The sequence below is a fragment of the Pteropus medius genome, unplaced genomic scaffold (genome assembly GCF_902729225.1).
Source record: "Pteropus medius unplaced genomic scaffold, Ma_sr-lr_union100, whole genome shotgun sequence".
In the NCBI taxonomy this organism is placed as follows: Eukaryota; Metazoa; Chordata; class Mammalia; order Chiroptera; family Pteropodidae; genus Pteropus; species Pteropus medius.
Genome location: NW_024352783.1, coordinates 11099271 through 11122701, shown reverse-complemented (window position 1 = coordinate 11122701; position 23431 = coordinate 11099271). Strand labels below are relative to the sequence as shown.

The window sequence follows — 23431 nt, the reverse complement described above, 5'->3', positions numbered from 1 at the left end:
CTAAAACAGCAGAATACAATTTTTTTTCAAGAATTTGCAGCATGACATCAGAAGCATAGCAGTGTGAGGGGTCCCTCTTGATCTCTCTCCATGAAATTATAACAAACTGAACAGCTACAATACAGGAAACACCCAACCTAGCACATGAATACATCTAGAAGATCTGCACATCAGAGGATCTGAAGGTGGACTAATCAGGTAAGCAAGGGAGGAGGAAAGGGGAAGAGTGGAGACTGGTGCTGCAGACACAGCCCAGAACTCTCCACAGGACATGGGGGATGGGGACTTAGGTGGTGGTTTGCATTCATTGTAGCCCCGAGGAGTCCTGCCTTAGTGATCAGCATATTCCACCTGGCAGAGTCCAGTAAACAGGGCAGAGAATAAAGCAGAAACAGAATACAGAGGGGCAACAGCTGTATTTTAGAAACTGCTATTGCCTGGGAAAAAGCTGAGTCCCGGAGCCAGGCCTCCTCCTGCCACTCACCCAGAGTGTGCCTTCCTGCACCCTCCCAGAGCTATCAGGAGGTGCTAGAAGAAACTTCAGCAGTGAAAAGGGAAACACACACTGCAGTAGGTCCCAATGACAGGGATGGAGATACAGAGGCAAGGCATCTGAAGCTTGCAGGCAGTAAAACAGCCACGAGCACACTGCTAGCCTTTCTCAATCCATCTCACCTATACCCACCCATCCAGACTAATCCAGGAGGAAGCAGCACAACACTGCATCTGGCTTTTGGGGCAGTAGCAAGAATTCAACGGTTCTTCGGAAGTTTGGATCCACATCACCCTTCAGATTCTTTCATGGGAGTAGAGCTCTGGAACAAAGGCAACCTGGTCACAGAGGAGACACACACCTTCTCAGGGAATAAAGAGCATTTATTTTTTTGCCACAAAGTAGAGATCTGGGATGCAAGGGCAGTGCAACAGGCTTGTGCATCACATACTAGAAAATAAGAGAAAAATCTCTTCTTGTCAACCTGCTAAAGAGAAATCACTCTAATTTTTTTTTAAGCAGAGTATATTCCCATTAATGTTTATGCAGAGAAATAATCCAGCAAACACCATGAACAACCAAGGTGACAAGGCACCTCAGAAAGAAAATTTTAAAAATCTCCAGAAAGTAAACTTAATGACATAGAAATATGTGATTTAAATGACAGAGAATTTAAGATTGCAGTTCTGGAAAGACTCAATAAGATGTAAGAAAATTCTGATCAACAGTTCAATAAACTCAGAAACAAAATCCATGAACAACAGGAATACTTTACTAAGGAGACTGAAACTCTATAAAAGAACCAAATAGAACTTCTAGAGCTGAAGAACTCAATAAAGAGATAAAGAATGAAATAGCAAGCTTAGGAAATACTGCTGACCAGATGGAGGAAAGAATTAGTGATATTGAAGACAGAAATCTGGAAATGATACAGATAGAAGGGAGATACTTGAGAATGAAAAAACGAAAGAACTCTACAAGAACTATCTGACACCATTGAAAAAAGAATATAAAAAAAAATGGGTATACCAAAAAGAAAAGAGAGGGAGAATGAAACAAAGAGCCTATTCAAAAAAATAGTCAATGAGAATTTCCCAAACCTATGGAAAGAACTGGATCCTCAAATCCAAAAGCAAACAGAACACCTATTTATCTCAATCCAAAAAGGCTTTCTCCAAGACATATATTAAAACTGTCAAAAATTGAGGACAAGTAAAAAATTCTCAAGGCAGCCAGGGAAAAGAAACCTACAAAGGAAAATCCATTAGATTATAATCAGATTTTTCAGCACAAACTTTACAAGCTAGGAAGGAGTGGAATCAATATTCAAACTATTGAAATAGAGAAATTACCAGTCAAGAATAATATATCCAGCAAATTTCTTTAGATGTGAAGAGAAATAAAGACCTTTTTAGACATACAAAAGCTGAGGGAATTTTCCACCACAAGGCCTGCGTTACAGGAAATACTAAAGAAGTCATTCTACCTGAAACAGAAGGAAAAAAAAAATTATGAGTAAGATGACTACCAGATAGACAGAAACAGGAAAGTTTAACCCTTGGATAGACTCACTAAAGAAAAAAGAAAAAGGACACAAATAAACAAAATCAGGAATGAAAGAAGAGAAATTATGAAAGATACTGCAGAAATACAAAGGATCGTATACGCATACTCTAAAAGTTATATGACATCAAATTTAATAACCTGGAAGAAATGGACAAAAGCTTAGAAAGATACTACCTTCCTAGACTGAATCAAGAAGAACTGGAAAATCTAAATAGACCAATCAGAAGTATGGAAATGGCAACAATTATCAAAAACCTCCCCAAAAGTAAAAGTCCAGGACAAGATGTCTTCATCAGTGAATTCTACCAAACATTCAAAGATTTAATACCTATTCTTCTCAAACTCCATTTTATGAGGCCAACATTACCCTGATACCAAACCTGGTAAAGATAACACACACAAAAAGAAAACTACAGACCAATAGCTCTCATGAACACAGATGCAAAGATCCTAAATAAGGTACTAATAAATCAAATACAACACATTAAAATATTATACACCATGATCAAGTGAGCTTTATTCTACAGGGGCGCAGGGATGGTTTAACACATGTAAATCAATGAATGTGACACAGCACACAAACAAATTAAAAAATAAGAATCATATGATCATATCAATAGATGCTGAAAAAGCCTTCGATAAGATACAGAATCCATTTAAAATGTAAAATAGGTATAGAAGGAAAACACCTCAACATAATAAAGGCCATATATGACAAACCCTCAGCTAACATTGTACTTAACAGTGGAAAACTAAAAAATTTTTCTCTAAGATCAAGAAAGAGACAAAGCTGTTTTCTATCACCACTATTATCCAATATAATTTTGGAGTCTTAGCAAGTGCAATCAGGCAAGACAAAGAAATAAAAGACATCCCAATAGGGAATTAAGAAGTCAAACTGTCACTATTTGCAGATGACATAATTCTCTATATAGAAGACCCTAAAGACTCCATTTAAAATCTACTAGAAATAATAAACAAATACAATAAAGTTTCAGGATAAAAATCAATTTTTGAAAATCCATAGCATTCATATATGCTTATAATGAAGTGTCAGAAAAAGAAATGAAAAAAAAATCCATTTGCAATTGTAACAAAAAGAATAAAATACCTAGGAACAAATTTAACAACAACAACAAAAAAAATGTGAAAGATCTATACCCTGAAAACTATAAGACAATATTTTAAAAAGCTGAAGAAGATACAAAAAGATAGAAAGATATTCTTTGTTCTTGGATTGGAAAAATCAACATTCCTAAGGCAGTATACAAATTTAATGCAATCTCCATCAAAATCTCATTGGAACTTTTTTAAGAAGTAGAACCAAGAATCCTCAGATTTGTATGGAAGCACAAGAGACCTTGAATAGCCAAAGCAACTAAAAAAAAAAAAAAAGAACAACGCTGGAGGTATCATTCTGACTGACTTCAAATTATACTACAAAGTGACAATAATCAAAACAACATGGTACTGGCAGAAAAACAGACACACAGACCAGTGGAACAGAATTAAGAGTCCAGAAGTAAACCTTAATTTAAATGGGTAAATAGTTTTCAACAAAGGAGCCAAAAACATATAATGGAGAAAAGAAAGCCTCTTCAATAAATGTTGCTGAGAAAACTGGAAAGCCACTTGCAAAAGAATGAAACTAGACTGTTGTCTATCACCAAACACCAAAATTACCTTCAAATGGATCAAGAACATGAATATAAGACCTGAAACAATAAATTACATAGAAAAAAGCATATACTAAACTCATGGACCTTGGACTTAGGATTTTATGAATTTGACCTTGAAGGCAAGGGAAGTAAAATCAAAAATAAATGAATGGGACTGCATCAAATTAAAAAGCTCTGCACAGCAACAGAAACCATCAACAAGATAAAAAGGCAACCATCTGAATGCGAGTAGATATCTGAAAACAATGCCCCCTATAAAGAGCTAATATCTAAAATATATAAAGAACTCATACAACTCAACAATAAAAAAAAAAAAATTCAGTTAAATAATGGGCAAAGGACCTGAACAGACACTTCTCCCAAGAAGACATACAAATGGCCAACAGACATATGAAAACATGCTCAACTTCACTAGCTACTAGGAAAATCTAAATCAAAACCACAATGAGATATCACCTCACATTTGTTAGAATGGATATCATCAATAGGACAAGTAATAACAAGTGCTGGAGAGGTAGTGAGGAAAAAGAACCCTTATTCACTGCTGGCAGTAATGCCAATTTGTACAACCACTATGAAAACAGTATGAAGATTCCTCAAAAAATTAAGAATAGAATTACCATATAACTTAAAAATCCCTCTTCTGGATATCTACCTCAAATTTTGAAAACACTTACTCATAAAGATATATGCCCCCTGATGTTCATAGCAGCATTCTTCACAGTGGTCAAGACATGGAAACAACCAAAGTGTACTCCGATAGATAATTGGATAAAAAAGAGGTGGTACATATATATAATGGAATATTACTCAGCCATAAGAAAAGATGAAATACTGCCATTTGCAACAACATGGATGGATCTTGACATTATCATGCTAAGCAAAATAAAAAACAGAAAAAATTGAGAACCATATGATTTCACTTTTTTGTGAGATGTAAAACTGAATACAATAAATGAACAAGATAAACAAAGACTCACAGACACAGATAACAGTTTAGTGATTACCAGAGGGAATGGGGAGGTAGATAAGAATAAAGAAGGTCAAATAAATGGTGATGGAAGAGAATTTAATTTTAGTTGTTGAACACACAATTCAATATACATATGACATATTATTAAATTGTATATTTGAAACCTGGATAATTTTATTAACTAATGTCATTCCAACTAAAAATAATTAATAATTAAATAATTAATAATTAATAAAAAATAAATAAAGGTTGGGTTTGTAAGATGAAAGAAAAAAAATTGCAGAACATATACTGAGATGACCATATCTTGACCTATAAAACAAACTTAACAAACAAATTAAAAGAATTTAAATTTTGCAGAGATTATTCTCTGATTCCAGTGAAGTCAAACTAATATTTAATAAAAGAATGATAATAGAAAAATCTCCAAACACTTGGAAATTAAACAAAGCACTTCTAAATAATCTATGGGTCAAACAAAACAAAACATAATTAGAGAATAAATGAGTTAGTTCAGCAAGGTCACAGGATCAACACACAAAAGCTAATCATATTTCTATATGCTAGCAATGAACACACAGAAACCAAAATTACAAATATAATGTAATTTACAATAGCTCTTTCCAAAATGAAATAGTTAGATGGAAATCTAACAAATAATTTATAGGACTTGCATGTTGAAACTATAAAACATTAATTTAAAAAAATATGATCTAAATAAATGGAGAGACAAACTATGTTTATAGATTGAAAGAATCAACATAGTAAAGATGTCAATTCTCCCCAAATTGATAACCAAGGTTCATGAAATTCCTATCAAAATTCCAGTAAGAATTTTTGTAGATATAGACAAACATGTTTAAAAGTTTACATAAAATGCAAAGAAACTAGAATAACTAAAGTAATTTTAAAAAATAAGAATCAAGTGGGAGAAATTATTCTACTTCTGATACAGCTGTATTGCTTAAAACTCTATTATATTTTCAGAGACATAGACACATATCAATGGAACAGTATAAAAAAGCCAAAAAATAGATTCATAAAGGAACAGCCAACACATTTTTTACAAATTGAAAAACATTTCAGTGGAAGGATAGTCTGTGCAATAAATGGCATTGAAGCAATTGGGCATTCATAGGTTAAAAAGTTAACCTCAACTTAAACCTCATACCTTATACAAAATTAACTCAAAGTGCATTATAAATTTAAATGTAAAACTACAAAACTTTTAGAAGATGGAATTAAAAACTTAGCTCCTAGAGCTCGGCGAAGAGTTCTTAGACATGACACCAAAAGCACAATCTGCTTTTTAAAAATCAATAAATTGGACTTCATTAAAATTAAATCCCTTTGCTCTGTGAAAGATCCTGTTAAGAGGATGAAAAGACAAGCAACAAACTTGGAAAAAATATTTTCAAACCACATATTTGACAAAGGCCTCACATCTAGAATTTATAAAAAACTCTCAAAACTCAAACGGTAATATAAAAAAAAAAAAACATTCCAATTAGCAAATGAGAAAAGACAAGATATTTTATCAAAGAAGATATATGGTGTCAAACAAGCACATGAAAAGCTATCACTAGCCACTAAGGAAATTCAAATTAATACCATAATGAAATATACTGCACGCCTATGAAGATAGCTAAAATAAATAATAGTAACAATACTAAAAGGTAGCAAGGATATGGAGAAACTATCTCTCTCATAATTGTTAGTGGACACTTAAAATGTTACAACCATTCTAGAAAATAATTTAGTAGGTTCAAAAATAAATAAATAAATAAATGAACATTCTTTTACCACATAAACTACAATTGCACTCTCAGTCACTTATTTCAATGAAATGAAAACTTATATCAACAGGAAAACCTATTTGATTGTTCTGAGCCATCTCATTTGTAATAGTCAAAGACTAGAAACAACTCAAATGTCCTTCAACTGGTGAATAGTTAAACTGTGAAACACCCATACCATGGGATACCACCCAGCAAATAAATAAATAAATAAACAAACAAACAAACAAACAAACTCTTAATACACACACAATCAGATGGGTCTCAGGGCACTGTGAAAAAAAAAAAACCAATTCAAAAAAGTCAAACACTGTATGATTCTATGTATACAACATTTTTGAAATAACAAAATTATAAAAATGGAAAACAAATTAGTGGTGCCAGTTATTAAGGTTGGTGATGCAGAAAGGAGTAGAGATGGCTATAAAGGTTCAGTATAAGGGTGATGTTTGTGATGATGAACCAATTCTGTATCCTGAATATTCTGGTGGTTACACGAATCTATACCTGTGATAAAATGACATAGCAGTACACGTACATGTTGCACCAATATCAATTTCCTGATCCCGATTAGATGAGATGTAACTATATGGGAAACTCAATGAAGGGTACCGAGAATCTCACTGTGTTATTTTTGCAAATTCCAGTGAATTTATCATTATTTCTAAATTAAAAGTTGAAAATGCAAAAAGATAACACATAATGACTGGCTGAAAATGAGGGATGGACTAAAATATAATAAGCAAACTATAAAAAAAGAAATAGAATATGAAAATCACATAAAGTGGAACTCAAGGGCAAAAAATTTAAATTGAGACAATGTTAATACCACCAATAACAAAACATATGATCCATAAAATATGTAATAGTCATTAATCTTTTTATACCAAGCAACCCAGGAGTAAAATAAATAAATAAAATAAAACTTTATGGAAATGTTTTTAAAATCTCTAAAAAGCAACTGAATCAAAGCAGAAGATTTTGTTATATTTCCTTCAGTTCAGATATAGAAGACTATAATAATACAATCAGGGACTTGAGTTCATGAGTACATAGAAAGGTGTCTGCTACAGTCCTGCAAAGAATGTTTTCTTGTCTTCATGAAATATTTACAAAAGCAAACAATGCAATTAATCACAAAGAAAATCTCAACTTCCAGAAGTAGAAACTGCATAAGTTGTGTTTATAATAATTATTCAATAAAGTCAGATATAATCAAAAGGTGATTAAAATATTCATTTGAAAAATTAAAAAGTCATCTCTATCCCTAGTCTGAGAAAATTACATATCGAAGATTACTTTTAATTCAATAGAAAGGAGATTCTTTCATATCGATATCTATATTCTACAATTAAAACTGTATACAAGGACAAAGTTTGGCTTTTGAAAGGTGAACTAAAAAAAAAAATACTTAAACTAACCACAAAATAACATTCTGTACCTATATGAAAAGGTGTGAAAAGAACACAGAAAACTCTAATGATTATCTCTGTAGAGGAAGCTTGACTTGAAACTGATAGTTGAGGAACACTTTAGCTAATCTACAATGTTTGAAGTTCAACCCTGAGTATACTTATTTTTTATACAACAAATCTATAGGTTTTTAAAGTGATTAATACATTATACACCTAATTAAGTAAAATGAAAAATAAAAGATTAAACAAAAATTTAGAAAGAATACATAAACAAAGATGGTGGTATTAAAATAACCAGTCACAATCAAGTTGAATGTGGTCGCAATAGAACCAAGTGTGTCTTCTTAATCTCCTGTCAATGTTTACAATTTTCCTTAATTCCAATTACCTGAGGACCTTTGTCCACAGGTTAAAGGGAGCTGCAGAACTATAGGAAAAAGTGTGGTTTTATAGCCTGCACAAGTCACTTAAACTCTCTTAGCTTAAATTTGCTCTTTTTAACCATCTCGCAGAGTGGCTGTGAAGATGAACAATTTATAAGAAATCATAAGGTATATGTTTGCACACACACATATACACATGCGAGTATATACATATGTATACCTTTCTCTCTAGATTTGTATATGTGTGTGTGTATACATACATATATATATATGTATACACACACACACACATATATATATTTTCTTAAAAATAGACATGAAAGATTGGTTCTAGAATATTAATGGTGATTATCCTAGGATAGTGTAAGTTCAGATGATGCTTACTATTTTCTTTATGGAAAGCAGAACCAGGGTCAGTCTCTGGGCAGTAGTTCCTGGTCCCCTAAAGTCTCTCAAGAAATGATGCCTACAATTGTCCTATAGTCACTGGATGGTGAGGGATGTTCTATGGACAGGTAAGCACACATTTTTGTTGGAGACACCTGAGTGACACTGAACTTGCCATTGAGAATTGTCTCTGAGAAATGATACTTTTTTATTTATTCACATCTGGGGCCACATCAGAGGCATTCATGCTACATTTTCTAAATTCCTTGAAGTCAAGCCGGGTCTGCAACTGAGTCAGACAATTGCAAGCCAGATGTCATTCCCTTAGGGTATTGCTGGAACCTCTGTCTGAGTCCTCAGAGTCTAATATCCTCTGTGGCCCAGAACCAGGAGGAATCATTGCTTTCCCATCCCAGTACTGCCCAAGGATTATGCAGAGGCCAAAAGAAGCCAGGGTCGCATAGTTGAGATAGGATTCCTTTTAACCTTAAAAGAAAATCCAAGTGTCTTTCTGCAGGCCCCTAAGAAGAAAGTCCTTAAGATCTCCAGTGACACAATCAATATATTCCTGTAAAGTTGGTTGTCAATCAATGATTTTCACATTAAACTATGCTCAGTGGAATGTAAATATCCTACAAAGGATCTGTTGATTCTTTTGTGAGACCAGTCAACCTAGCAAGCAGATTGGCTGCAGAGCAGAAATGGAGCTGCACTAGAAAGAAAATGGGGATATGGAGTGTCTAGGGGCTGACTCCCAGAGCATGGACCACCAGGCAACCTGAATCAGCCACTGTTCAGTCATAAGAAACCAGACTGTCATATGGGATGAGGAATAACATAGCATTTGTAAGAGAAGGTCTATTTAAAAGTCTGAACCCTGTATGAGTGTAGTGGTAATTATTCTCCCAAAAGTGTGTATCTATGTGTAGGTGTTATGTATATATATACATATAATTTTAATCATTTTTCACTTAATAGTTAATTTTGATCATCCTCCTTTCTGCATAGATATAGACTTAGCTTATTCTGCCTCACCTGCCAGGAAAATTAGGAGTTCACTGCAGGGCCAAGCTGTTAGGATGGTCTTTCCTGGTTTATTGTGCAATCCAAAGTTAGCCAAGTTTCCCTGGGCCCCAGCCCACTCAGGCTCTGAGCTTACAGGCACATCTTCATTCTCCTCCACACATAGAATAAGCAAAGGGAAGCTACACAGAGCTCAGTGAGGTCCTCATAGTCCTTCCCTCCAAGCCTACTTTCTGCATGGCACCATTGCTTCCAGCTCTGCATTCTAAGCTGGATGGCTTAGAGGCTCTTGGGGGAAGTCAGCCCTTCCCTCTCAGGCCTGAATTCTAGAAATTCCTAGTCCCAATGTCATAAACTTCTTATCCAAAACTTTCTTTAGTCTCAGGACTATTTATGGCACCATTTTCAGTCTTCTAACCCCTTTGCAGATGTTTTAATTTCTTCATTTCACAGAAAAATACATGGACCCAAATTACCATTGTGGACCTGAAAAGTGTGCATTCTTAAAGCAAGATGGAAAGACAGAAGGGCTTGGTCAAAGATTCAGACCCATGAAAGTTCATAATATAACTGAAGAGTCTTAAGAACTTGAGTAGCGGGAAAAACAGAGGTTAGAGGTGGGAACGTTCATTCAACAAGCATTTACAGAATGCCCTCTGATTGCCAAGTTTCTGCCAAGTCGCAAGGACAAAGTGGAAGAGACAGCCAGGTGACAGAAGGTACAGGACTTTGCATGGCCCTAATGACATTACTTTTGTGGTATTAGGGTCTTCTAGAGAATTGTATTTGGGTGGCCTAATCACTCTCCACTTTACCCTTGACAATAGCCTACACTACCACTGAGAACAGTGCCATCCTGGTCCAGCTTCACAAAAAGGGAGAAGCAGCTCAGAGGTGCAGCCCCTTGGCCAGAAGAAAAAGCAAAAACAAGTGTGAGATTCCAATAAATTCAATTTTTAAATAAAGTTATCAAAGGAGAAATCCAAACAATGAGCACTTAAGAGCAAGAAAGTACATAAGAAAGTGCTGTACTCAGCACTTTTTTGAATGGATAAGAGATATGGCCATTATGCTTTTAGTGCCTGGGAAGAGTTTTAAATAGCCATGGGAAAGGGATTTTCCAATCTGCTCTTACACACACACACACACACACACACACACACACACACACACACACACACACACACACAAGCACACACGCATTTTAACACTGTCTTAATTTTTCAGATGGTCTCAAAATTTAGAACAAATGAGTTACTCAGATGGAGATGTGGAGTGTGCCAAGTTTTTCACTAGCAATTAGTTACAACAAAGAGGTTAAAAGCATGAATGTGTGAAGCAGCTTCAGGACACAAACCAGGTCTCTGATCCCTAATGGAAACAGAGGGTCCCCCTCTCATCCAGGATGGGCACATGAGGGAAGGTTCCTGTGGAGGAACCTTGCTTACTAATTGGACAGAGCACTTGGACACAGGATTTTGAATAGCTGCTCTTCCTGGTGTGCCCATAGGGCTCTTTCCAGGGTCAGGGCCCAGCAGTGGGAAGAGGGGACTCTGAACAGTCAGGAGACCATCCTTTGTTTCTCATCCAGGTTCATCTTTGAGTGGGAGTCAGATCTGGAAGGACATGTCCCACTTTACAGTCAGTCTTAGGAGAAGCATTCTCCAAAAGGATGGTCAGGGTTAGAGACAAGCTGCTATAAGGAAAGATGACAGGCAAATTCATCCAACCATTTCCATTGCCACTCGTACCTTGCCTGGTTGACCACTTGATAAGCTTCTAGGCAACTCTGGCCCTAGACTCTGGTTGGCCTGAGACCCACTGATTCACAAAGTTCTGCAACTACTGTGCCCTTCCGGGTATGGCCTCCCCTTTTGCATTTTCACAGGAGTAGGAGACCTAATTAGAGGTAAGATCAGATCAGGGACTCACTTTTGTTTCAATCTAAACCATAGAAAAGGAAAATCAGAACTTTTTCTCTCATTCAGGGCTCACCATTCACAGCCTTTTCTTTTCCAGTGAAAAAGTCAAGCTGGAAGGTATTTCAGGATCTCACAGTCATGATGTCTTCCACCTACACATGATTCATTCTTATTTTGGAATTGATCAAAAGAAACCTGGTTGTAAACAGTACTGCTGCATGAATAGGACCAGGAGGAAAGATGGGGAAGAGGTGTTCTTGTGGTCGGGTGCTGATATACCATGCTTGGGGAGCATTCACATTAGGATTAACAATAGAAATATGCATTTGATTCATTTATTTATTTATCCTTCATTCAATAGATATTTACTAAGCACATTGGATTCTAAGAGCTAAAGAAGGGACAAAAGTTAGTTTATTTAACAAGTGTATATTGAGCACTTACTATGCGCCAGGCTCTGTGCTACAGGCTGTACATCAGTAGTGAGTGAGACCAGCAAGCTCCCTTACCTCATGGAGCCCACACTCTGCTGGGGAAGCGTTTCCAAGATCCCAGAGCCAGTGTATGAACCCATTTGAGGGTCAGAAGGACTCCATAGTGACTGGACCAGCATATTTTTACACAAAGCACAGTGTTTCCAAGGCAATTTCATAAATATTACAAAATCTATATCTTTAGTAAGAGCAGGACCTTGTTTGCACCCCTGGGAGACTCAACTTATAGTTCTATGACATGAATACTGGGATATGCTTGAAGTCTTTCATCAAAAAATGTAAAATTTATATCTATCTTGGTCAGATAATGAAACTATTTGTGCCTGAAATGTTAGCAATGAAGTTCACCTCTTTAAAGACAATTTTAGTAAGATTGCAAGTAACTTTCATTTCCAAAAATTTAATTACTGTGTTATCACTTGGACACAGGGGACTCTCTATGTTCCAAAACATAAGAGTGCACTTTCATTTGTTAGTTTTTATCTGTACCCCAATTTTAGCGGACCTCATGTAGCCACTTTAGGCAACAGCCACTCCTCTAAGGTTAATAAGGTTGTGATGCTATCAAATAAAAAAGCTACTGCTGCAATATAATAGCTAAAAGAGATTTGACAAGACAGAAACTTCCTATTACAGGAACTAAATGATACATTAGTTTGCAACAAATAGAGAAAGTGCTCTAATCCATTCAATTTCCAAAACATAGCCCTATTTATGATGTAATTTGGAATTCCAGTTTTACTGAGTTTTATGCTATTCATTGTTTCGTGCCTGCTGAAGCAACAATTTCAACCTGAAATGTGATCCTGTGTTCTAAATGCAGCTTATTTAGTCCTCATGGCCATATATTAATGCTAGATAGATTTAGAAATCTGAGGGACAGATGAAATCAAGGGCTGTTAAAAAATACAAATCTATTTCTGAAGCCGTAGCCTCTGATCCTACATCTTTTGCTTGGTGCCCAGATGGGGAACACATTTTAACTACCATGCATGTTCCCAGGTTGTACATTAATATCGAGTATGAACTTTGGCATTATGCCAGCTCCGTCCCAGCAACCATTTTTGTATGAACTATTTCCAGCAAAAATAGCTTACCAAGCAGTTCCAAGTGACGTATCCAATAACCTAAATTTCCAAGGGTTAGTAAACTACCACCTGTAAAAAATAAACTAGTCACCAATTCCAAGCTGCCAGAGGAAAAACTATCCCAGAATAAGAAATCATAAACAGGAAATGATAAGCCATTATCGAAAGCAGCGCCTAAAAATCAAAGGAAATGTGAGGCTAAGAAAGCTGCAAAGCGGGAAATAATAAGTGACAAGAACCAAGATTTAGCACCTACCCCTGCCCCACAGAGCACACCACGAAATATTATGTTTCCATTAACATCTGGAGTCACTAAAACAGACAAAAAATTCAAGAACTTAAAGAAGACCTAAAAGCAATTGAATCTTGAAAGAACAAGCAGAAACTGAAACAGCTAGAAAAGTCATTGAGTTGGAAAAAAATTTAAAAGATACCACCCTCTCCAGAGCTGGAAGATTTGGAATTGGTTCCTTTAAAAATTCACAGAAAGAAAATTGTTAGCTTAACTCAGTGGAAATACATCTGTAGAGCACCCTGAATGTTACCTGTCCATCACGCAACCACGCTTACTGCTCATCTATAACTCATCATTTATGCAAGCATTGACATACATGTGCAATTAGTTAATGTCTATTAAATTGATTTTTCCTACCTTTCAATACTTGTTATAGAAGAGATATGAATTTCACAGCTAAGCTCAGCAGACTGAAAGTCAAATATCATTCTTATTTAGCACTATTTTCCATATAAATGACTAATGGCTTTTTAAATTAAAACAAATATAACCTATTAGATTGGTTAAAGGAATACAGTGCAAAACAAGCCAAGAGAACAAAAGTTTGTTTCTGTGACTTTAGAATGAGTATTAGTTGTTTTTTTGGTTGTTTTTTTTTAAATTGTAATAACTCACTAAGTTGTTCAGTAGAAACTCAATACAGTAATTTTGGGCAAAACAGAATTGTTTTATAGTCCACTTCCTTCAGGAGTCTTTAAAGTTTCCTTTATTGTATTTCTAATCCAAGACTCGGGCTCTGCTCTATCCAATGATGACCGCCAGAAAAGTCTTAATATGTGCTTGAGTGTCATTTCTCCTTAAAGGAGACCTCTGTGGTGGCCTGGGATGGTCAAAGATGAAGCCTGGACACAGATTCTGGTGTGCTGAGCCTCTCATTTATTTCTGCATATGTATTTCATGACTCCCACAAACTAAGCTTTGTCTAAACATAGTCAAATAAAATTTTAAAAATCCCATTCAGGGTTGTCAGGAAGGACATTAATAATATATGTGAAAGTTGCTAACAGATAGCAGAACTTTAAAAAAGAAAAATAGTGAAATTAAAGTAGTAGAACATGGAAAAGAAAATACAATATGGCATGAAAGAGATCCAGAGAGACTGCTTTCAGAAACCAGAGGCCGGCGACTCCATCAGGTCCTGACCTGTGATGCTACCTGCAGATGAAGCCTGGGAATTCATTGTAATTTAGAGGGAGTTTCTGGGCAGAAGCAAGTCTCTGTGAAGTATGCAGTAGAGGCCAGGAATGGCTGAAGTTTGTGAGGAGGGCACCGGCCACACAAAGAGTGGTAGCTCTCCTGTGGTTTCTCTTTTCAATTTTTATCTTGAATACAACTCTTGAATTGTTTACACTGTTGCAGGACACAGGCTTTTCTTTTAAACTTTATGTAGCTAAGCCTAGGTATGACCTGGATTCATGTTCTACCTGTTCTGGACAACTATGCTAGTTCTCTCTTTAGGCAGCAGGATGCTGCGCTCATTTGAGCTTCATACACTGGAAGGCAGGCTGGGACACAGGGAGCAGTTCCTGCTGTGTGCTGTTTAATGCTTCATTGACGGTGACTAGGGACAGGGCAAATAGACATGCTGATGCCCCGGGACACCTTTGGACTGAGGTCATTGGGAAGTGAATAGTACTTAGGGCAGCAGCTGAGGAGGTGGGACTCTTCTGAAAGGAAAAGGCAATTCTCATGGATGAAATAAAGGTTCTAAAGTCAACATATCTTGCCATTGCCCACGGGGGGGAAATAAAAATAAAGAGTTTCATTTTCTTCCTGTATATCTTTCCTTACAATAACCCACCCAAATGAGCAATGCCACAGAGTCTCTGATAAGGTGAGCTGGGCTCACATGGAAAGCAAGGTGTATAAGCCTCTGCATGTGAAAAAAACAGTCCTTCCCACCAGTCCTAGAGAAAGTTCTGGAATTTCTCCTCGCACAGCTGTAGCTCTATAACCCACATCCTAGAGAAACTGCAGGAAAAAATCTTGATTTTCCTCAGTTCCTGGAAAACCATTTGAAATCTGGTTCCTGTCATTCCTGCAGTCAGATCCTTTCTCTGGAAGTACCTGATTAAAGAGTGTGACCAACAGATTTATTCTCAGGGCTGAAACCAAAGATAACAAAAGGGTCCAGGAATGCAATTGATGAGTAAGAATCTTCAAGATCAAGCCAAACTTTATAGAAGGAGAAGGGAGAAGAGAAAGAAAGATATTTTCACCTTTGCTTCTGCTTTATTCCAGCTAAGAAACCACACAGTCATCCATCCTGCTTGACTCTCAGGACTTTTGTGGGGGTATGGAGACCCAGGTAGCATGCTTGTCACTTATACTCTCTTAAAATCAGCATCATACAACCAAAGTCCTCATTGGAATCTTCTCTCTAACCATTTCATAATAAGAAGATGTCATTTTGTTCACATAAATGTACAGTTTAGTAAGTCCTTTCATGTTTGTTCACTCAAATCAATTTACTGAGACAACCTGGGGAAAGCACCATGTGAGACTCAGGATTAAACAATGAACAAGATAGGGATGGCTCTTCTCAGGGAGCTTGCTGCCTAGTGGGAAGACAAGTAGGAAAAATTTCATAAGTCAATGATAGTGAAGTAATAGTACATTGTGATAAATGTTGAGAAAAAACTGAAAAGGACCTGAGATGTGACATACATTAATAATTGTATTAAATGCAAATGAATGTAATTCCCAAATTAAAAAACATCCTAGGAAGGGAAGTAGGAGTGACTGCATTAAGACCTGGACACCAGGTTTGGAAATGGTTTAGAAATGGTTTGGAACTAGAATGGTGCATAGAATAGCTTATACATTGGAGAGTTTCACTGTGTTAATGGGATACCCTGCCAACAATAACATCAGTGACTTTCAAATGTCAGAATATTTAAGTCCTTTTCCATGACTGGTTCAGTTCTTCCAGGAAAAGACCCTAAAATTTTTTAACTTGGCTTTGAGGGTCTCTCTAAATCAGCTAGCAACTAAGTTATTTCTCCTTTTTTTTTCACCTAATTTTCTAATATGTCTGATGTCCCCAAGTATGGAGCCTCTTTATTCTAGTTGCTTCAGCAAAAGTAATCTGAATTCTGCGTACAAATGACAGAGATGACAACATAAACTGTGGGGCCAAGTGCAAAATGAAAATGTGAGGGCTCTTGTTCAAAAGCTGAAAAAAAGTGCTGTTAAAATTTCTTAAATATAAGGTTTTTCCTTTATTGTATGATCTGAACTATTCTGAAATCATTTAAGATTATGGATTCTCTCGATAATTCATCCATGTTGTCATAAATGGCCATATTTCATCTCTTCTTATAGCTGAGTATTCCATTGTATATATGGAACTCGAGATAATCATGCTAAGCAAAATAAGCCAGACTGAAAAAGTCAAAAATCACATGATATCACTTATATGTGGGATATAAACCTAAAAGCAACAAAGGAACAGGACAAACAAACAGAGACTCATGGATATGGACTATAGACTAGTGATTACCAGAGGATAAGGGGTGGAGGTGGAGGGGGAGACAGATGGGGTAAAGGGGGTCAAATATAAAGGGGTAGGGGGAGGGTGAAGTGGGTAAAAGGGATTAAATATATGGTAGCTGAAGGAAACTGTACTTTGGGTGGTAAACACACAATAGAATATACAGATGTTAAATTATAATGTACACCTGTATATAATTGTATTAACCAATGTTACCCCAATAAACTTAATTTTAAAAAAAAGATTATGAATTCAAGTTTTTATTGTCATTGAATGCTTTTAGAAAAAATACTTATTTATAATTAATTACTTTCTTTGGCTAAGCACTGCTCTCCATATCCCAAGTCTTCCTTAATTTAATTATCGATATTTTTACTTTGTTTTGCTGGAATAGATTATTCAGGAATTTCCAATTGGGCTTCTAATTGGTAAACTTTCTGAGTTCTTAAAGAGCTTTATTTTTACCTTGTATTTAATTATTTTTACCTTGTATTTAATTTTTTTTTTTAGCGGGGGAATAGAGTCTAGTTCAAACTTATATTCCAACAACTTTGCTTTCAAAAATCCTGTCTTTCTTTTTGAGAAATATGATTCCAATCTGATGCTCATTCCTTTTTAGAGAAACCACATTCTTTTTTGTTTTTCTTTGTTAGCCTTTAGGACAATTTTGATTTTCTGAAATGTCACCACAGTTTTTATATGTGACTTTCTATTGTCCTACCTAACATCCGGTGGGCTGCCTCGATATGAGGGCTCTTTTCTTCTTTTCTGAAAATGTTATCTTCTGTTATTTATTTCCTTTCTTCAATTCTGCTGTTTGTTTTCTTTTGCAAGTTAAATTAAGCAAAATTTGGAAGTATTTAATAAATCCACTTTGTCTCACAGTGATCCTTTAATATTTTCCATTTCTTTTTCATTTTAAAAGAATTCTTTGTTGCTAGCTTCCAGCTTACAAATTAAATTTTCATCTATTTTCATTCTGCTCTGTAAGTCACTCTTTTATTTTATTAATCTACTTTTTTCTCCATATCTCTAAGGTTTTGTTTTCACTTATGTATAAAATACTTTCATCCATTTCTGCAATATCATATCATTAAAATTAATTCTACTTATTCTAAAGAATATCCTATTACTCTAAACTTTGTTTCCTAAGGCAATATTCTTTGTGATTTCAAGCCAATGTTTGGAGATTCTTGTTATGTGAACATCTTCGCGTGTTTTTTTTTTTCCTTGAATGCAGAGTAGATGAACATATCTTGCTGCTGGGTTAGGTTTGGTATGTATTGTTATACTTCTTATATTTATATGTACTGAATAAATGGCATCAGTCTTCCCAGGTAGACAGTCTATCCTGGCACTTCAGTATTTTCAATGGTAGATTAATCAGCAATGCCAATCACTGACTTTCTTACTTTACATAAATTATTTGAATTCTCTGATTCTCAACTTTATAATCAGTACAATGGGTACAGCACAAGAATAGGATGAGGATTTAATGTGACCTTGCAAATCTGTACCCTAGTGCTTGACACATAGAAAACAATAATACAAATATGAACTGCCATTTTAGTTGGTTCAGATTAGAACCTAGTAGTGGAGAAATTGACACCCACAGGAATAAGTCATTTATAGTAGAACTGGTAATGTGATGATGATGGATGAAGAATTTTGACCCAAGAAATTTTTCAGTGCCTTGCTCACTGTCTCCTCATAGTAATCTTCCACTTTACTTAGGTCTTCTCTTCTGAAAGTTCAGATGTAAGGAGATCTGAGGACACCATGCAGCCCTGCAGTGTGGAGGTGAGCACACTAGACCAGGCGTGGGCAAGAGAACTCTTTAACAGTAAGATGTTCACAGCTTTCTGCTAAGGATAGGAACCCACAGCGCCACTCAGGGTTCCTATCCTCCAGGCCCATCTGTTCTGTGTTTTTTATTCTGATTTCTACTGGTAGCTTTTGAGGACAGCTGAGCATCTTCTTTCTTCCCAAGAACTGAACAAGGCAAACTGTAGCCCAAATCAGCAGCTGTTAGTTTGCTTAATAGGGAAAATATCTCCCAGAGCTGCCAAGGATATATGATAGAAGGGGATTGAAGAAGCTCGAGGTTCTTTTCCCAAGACATAAAGCAAATTTTAGCGCGCGCGCGCACACACACACACACACACACACACACACACACACACAAAGTCTCCACATGGCTCACTTCCTCCCTCAGATTCCAAAGGGGAGATCCCTGACTCATTTTTCATAAGCATTGCCCATCTATCTGTGGTGGACTAAGTTTGTTCATAAATACATCGATGATTGTCTGCTTGTCTCTGCTCTTTCTACATGGCCCAAAATTCATTGAAACTGAATTCCCAGGATACCCCGACAGCAGGAGAAACCCTGCATCCAGCCAGGAGTAAGTCCCTTTCCAGACTAGCCATTATTTCTGCCTGTCAGGTCTAAAATCAGCCTGTGAGTGCAGACTTGATGCTGACCTGTGAGCAGTGGGTTTGCCCAGGAATGGAAAGGTGAAACGGTGATGAGATGTGACTTTGGATGTTACATAATGTTCCCTGATAGCAGCCAACTCCTCAATTACAGTCCTGGAATATGAGAAACTGGGGCAAGGCAAGTCATTTCTCCCAGTCTTCACATCCCACTCTTGTTCTTTCTCCAGTTTTTGGTGCTCCACCCTGGAGGGTTTAGTTGAGCTAAATTGTCCCAAGCTGCCTGGACTTCCCCTTCCAGCTGAGCTTCTAAGAGGCTTACTGGCTATTGGGCAGAAACAGACTTCTGTTTCTCTGATACTGGAAGGAAAGGAAGAGTCCCGCTGAGATCTGTTCTTCTTAAGTGCTTCCAGCCCAGCCAGTCAGGACAGCGCAGGTCTGCAAACTGGGGTGAATACAAGTCAGAAGGAAAGAAACATTCTCTATAAACATCAACAAAACCTCTTGAAGCTTGGGCCAGAGATGGAGCATCACCACTTCTAGACCATCTTTTACCCAAGACTAGCCTTGCAGTGGATCAAGAACAAGATCTTGAATCAAGGACAAAAAAGGGGCATCAGGGCTGAGCCTTGTGCCAGATCAGCCAGCCTGACTTATGACTGTCCTGGCTGGATTCTGCTTGCTGGAGGCAAGACTGTTTCCAGTCTAGCTCTGTGTGACCTCTCTCTTTGTTATGCCCTCAACTGCATTCCCAGGATTAAGCCTTATCTAATTCTTCTCCCTCTTAGAGAAAGGCTTTTCCTGATGATAGCCATGGTTCTCTGCATGGTGCCAGTGACTACTTCCAATGATAACTGTAAACTTTTTCTTTGTTCCTTCCTTTCACGTATGCCTCCTCCTGTCTACATCTGGACAATTTAAACAGTTGCCCAGACTGGACCTGAGTTTCCACTTGATATCAGAAGGCAGAAGGCACAAGAGAGAGCTTTAGAATAAGCTTTTTGTCCAAGTCTTGGCTCTACACATTCAGGTAACTTAACCTCTCAGAAGTAAAATAGCAGAATGGAAACTGTCATGGTGGCTTTCATGAAGAAGGAGTTCTATGCCAATTAGTTCCTCCCAGCCATTCTTTGACAGGTGGGAGGAAAGGATGCCCCCTACCACCACTCCCTGGCATTTTCCTGAGTCCTGTTCCAGCTTGGCCTTCTGCTCCATCTGCTCTCAGCAAACCATCCTGCAATATCTGGACAGCTCCCCTCATCTAAGGTGCCAGCCTGACCCCATCTCCATGGGATCCAATCTGTCCAGTCTTTTCTACTTTGTGGAATCACTACCAGGATTAGAACTCCTTGTACTATCTTTGTTACAGTGTCTCCCCAACACTGCGGTGGCCCTTGGCTGTGGGCTCCCTAGGGAGAGGGACCAGGCCACACAGCCTGCTTCTCAGGAGTACCTATCTGCATGTTTCACACCTAGTGGTTTGCTGGATCGCAAAGAGACATGCCATAAAGTCTACAGCCCTGGACTAGGAGTCAAGAGAACCTCAGCTTCACACTCCAATAAAATACTCAAACACTTCAGCATAAATACAACCTCAAAACTCCTCCTACTCCTGTCTTCTACCTTAGAGAATGGCCGCAACTTCCACTCAGTGCCAAGCCAAAAGCCTGGCTTTATCTTTCATCACCACTTCCCTCTCCCCTTCTCCATCCAACCATTCTTCATGTCCTGTCAGTTCTGCTACCTCCAAATCTCCATTTTTTCATGTCTTCCCATACCCACTGTTTGCTCAGGCCAATATCATTTCTTATAGTTTTTTTTAAAACATAGATCAGACCATCACACTCCTGTACAAAACATCTTGCCATGTCTCTCCATCATTCTATGGTCACAATAAACCCTTAATATGATTTCTGAGGCTTTGTACAATCTGGTCACTTCCTGCCTCTCCAGCCCCATGAACTTCTCTCCCCACTTCACATCTCACTTCCAGACTCTGGAATTCATTTCAGTTTAGTGATCAGAGCAGGGCTTTTACCAATGCCATTGCCACTCCCTGTATGATCTTACACCAGCAGTGTTCTTCTTCCAGCTTGTACATCTCCTACACTTCTTGGGGGCCTCACCTTCAATATCATCTCTTCCAGGAATTGTTACCTGCTTCTTCCCAACTTGGTTTAGGTGTCTTCCCTCCAAACTTGTATACTTCTTACATTTCCTCTTACAGTAACTACCATCCTGCATGAAAACCGTTAGTTTCCTTACCTGTGTTCAACACTAGACCAAGAATCCTTGGTTGACAGAAATGGTCTCCTTTTTTTTCAATGTGGCATTCCCTCATTCCTATCAAGGCACAAGGAAAGGCAAGTAGACACTCAATATTTTTCAACAGGTTACTTTCTTTTTCTCTAGATTGCCAAAGGTATAGGTAAGACTACTCCAGATTAAAGGAGACTAAGAAGATGGGACAACTAAATCCAACATATGGACCTGGTTTGAAACCTAAAGCAGAAAAAGGACTTTTGTGGGACAATTGGTGAAATCTATATAAGATCTATAGATTAGACATGTATTATATTAATTTCTGGTTTTGATCATTGCATGTATGTTACATAAGACACTAACATCTGGGAAATTTGTGCAAAAAGTATACAAGAATTTTTTGTATTATTTTGTGCCCTTTTTAAGTATAAAATCATATTAAAATATAAGTTTTAAAATGTAAGCAAAATAAAGTTGTAGATTAATTGGAAAGAATGAGAATCAACTTCAAGATTCCCTTGGAATTTGAATTTTTTAAGTAAATTCAGTGAGTTTTTCTTATCTTTCACTTTTCTTTTTCCTATAACCAATAGAATCTGCATGCCAAGGCACAGGGAAAGATTTTTATGCAGAAAGATTTCTATTCCTGACTGTCCACATGGAAATGCTGTAGGTATTTACGACATTGTGCTGTGAGGGTCAGCTTCCAGAACCTTGCTAAGTGCCATCAAACTAGTCTGCTAGTTTACTGATAAATTATCAGTAAAAGTATATAAGTGCGAACTCAAGCCCATTGGCCCAAATGTTGGTACTGGATGGGTGCAGGGCAAATGACTTCATCAGACTTGAATAAACACTGGAGCTGCTTCCTATGGAGCCGATTTAGCTTTTAACCTTCCAAGAAGGATAGCACCTGAAACATTCATGGGAATGGGTTTCACAAACAAGGAAGAACCTCAGAAAAGAGGAAGCCCCACACAGAGCCCAGCCCTTAACCCAGAGCTCCAGCTCCTGAATTTCATCCTTAGGCCAATGTGAGTCACCCTCCGCCTTGTCCTTGGGGTGCAGATGGGACTTGAGTGAGATTTGCAGCCTTCCCTTCAGATGTTAGGAGTGCAGGAAGGGTTGCAGGTGAAACCCCAGTTCTGGTTCATTAGCTCAAGACTTAAAGCTGAGCAAACATCCCCTGCAGGCTGTGGTCAGTCTTGCACCCTCCATGAGCACAGTGGCCCTGCTGTTTTCCTTCCATGCCTCAGGGGCCATAGGAGAAATGCCATTACCTCTTGCTCCTGCAAATATAGAATCACTCATGCTCAGAGGTAAAAGACCTGGAACATACCCACCCAAGCTCCTGGAGAAAAGGAACCTCTTGGCTTGGGCATTCAGGGTAACATGGTGACCACTTTCCCATGCAGCTACCCCTAGTGTTGTTATGAAATGAAATCTGTCCCTGGCAACTTCCACCTACAGATCAAAGTTCTACCCTATGGTGACTACACAGAATCAGTTTGTTTTCCCTACCATGTTGTAGTTTTTTAAATATCTTGAGACAGCAGTCTTTTTCCCTGAAGTCATCTTCACTTTTTCCAAAAGATAGTTGTTTTGGATTAGATAGTTCTTTCACTCCTCTTTACACAGCATGGTTTCTAGATCCCTCAAGATGTTAATCTCTCTCTCCATTATTTATTTTCAAGCTTTTTTCTATAATGCAACAGACAATTAATTTG

The 23431-nt window shown here is 37.3% G+C and overlaps 1 pseudogene; it reads left to right on the top strand.

The window, feature by feature from the left end:
* Positions 1-12570: 12570 nt before the first annotated feature.
* Positions 12571-13589, top strand: LOC120589782 (eukaryotic translation initiation factor 2A-like; annotated as a pseudogene).
* The last annotated feature ends 9842 nt before the right edge of the window (positions 13590-23431 follow it).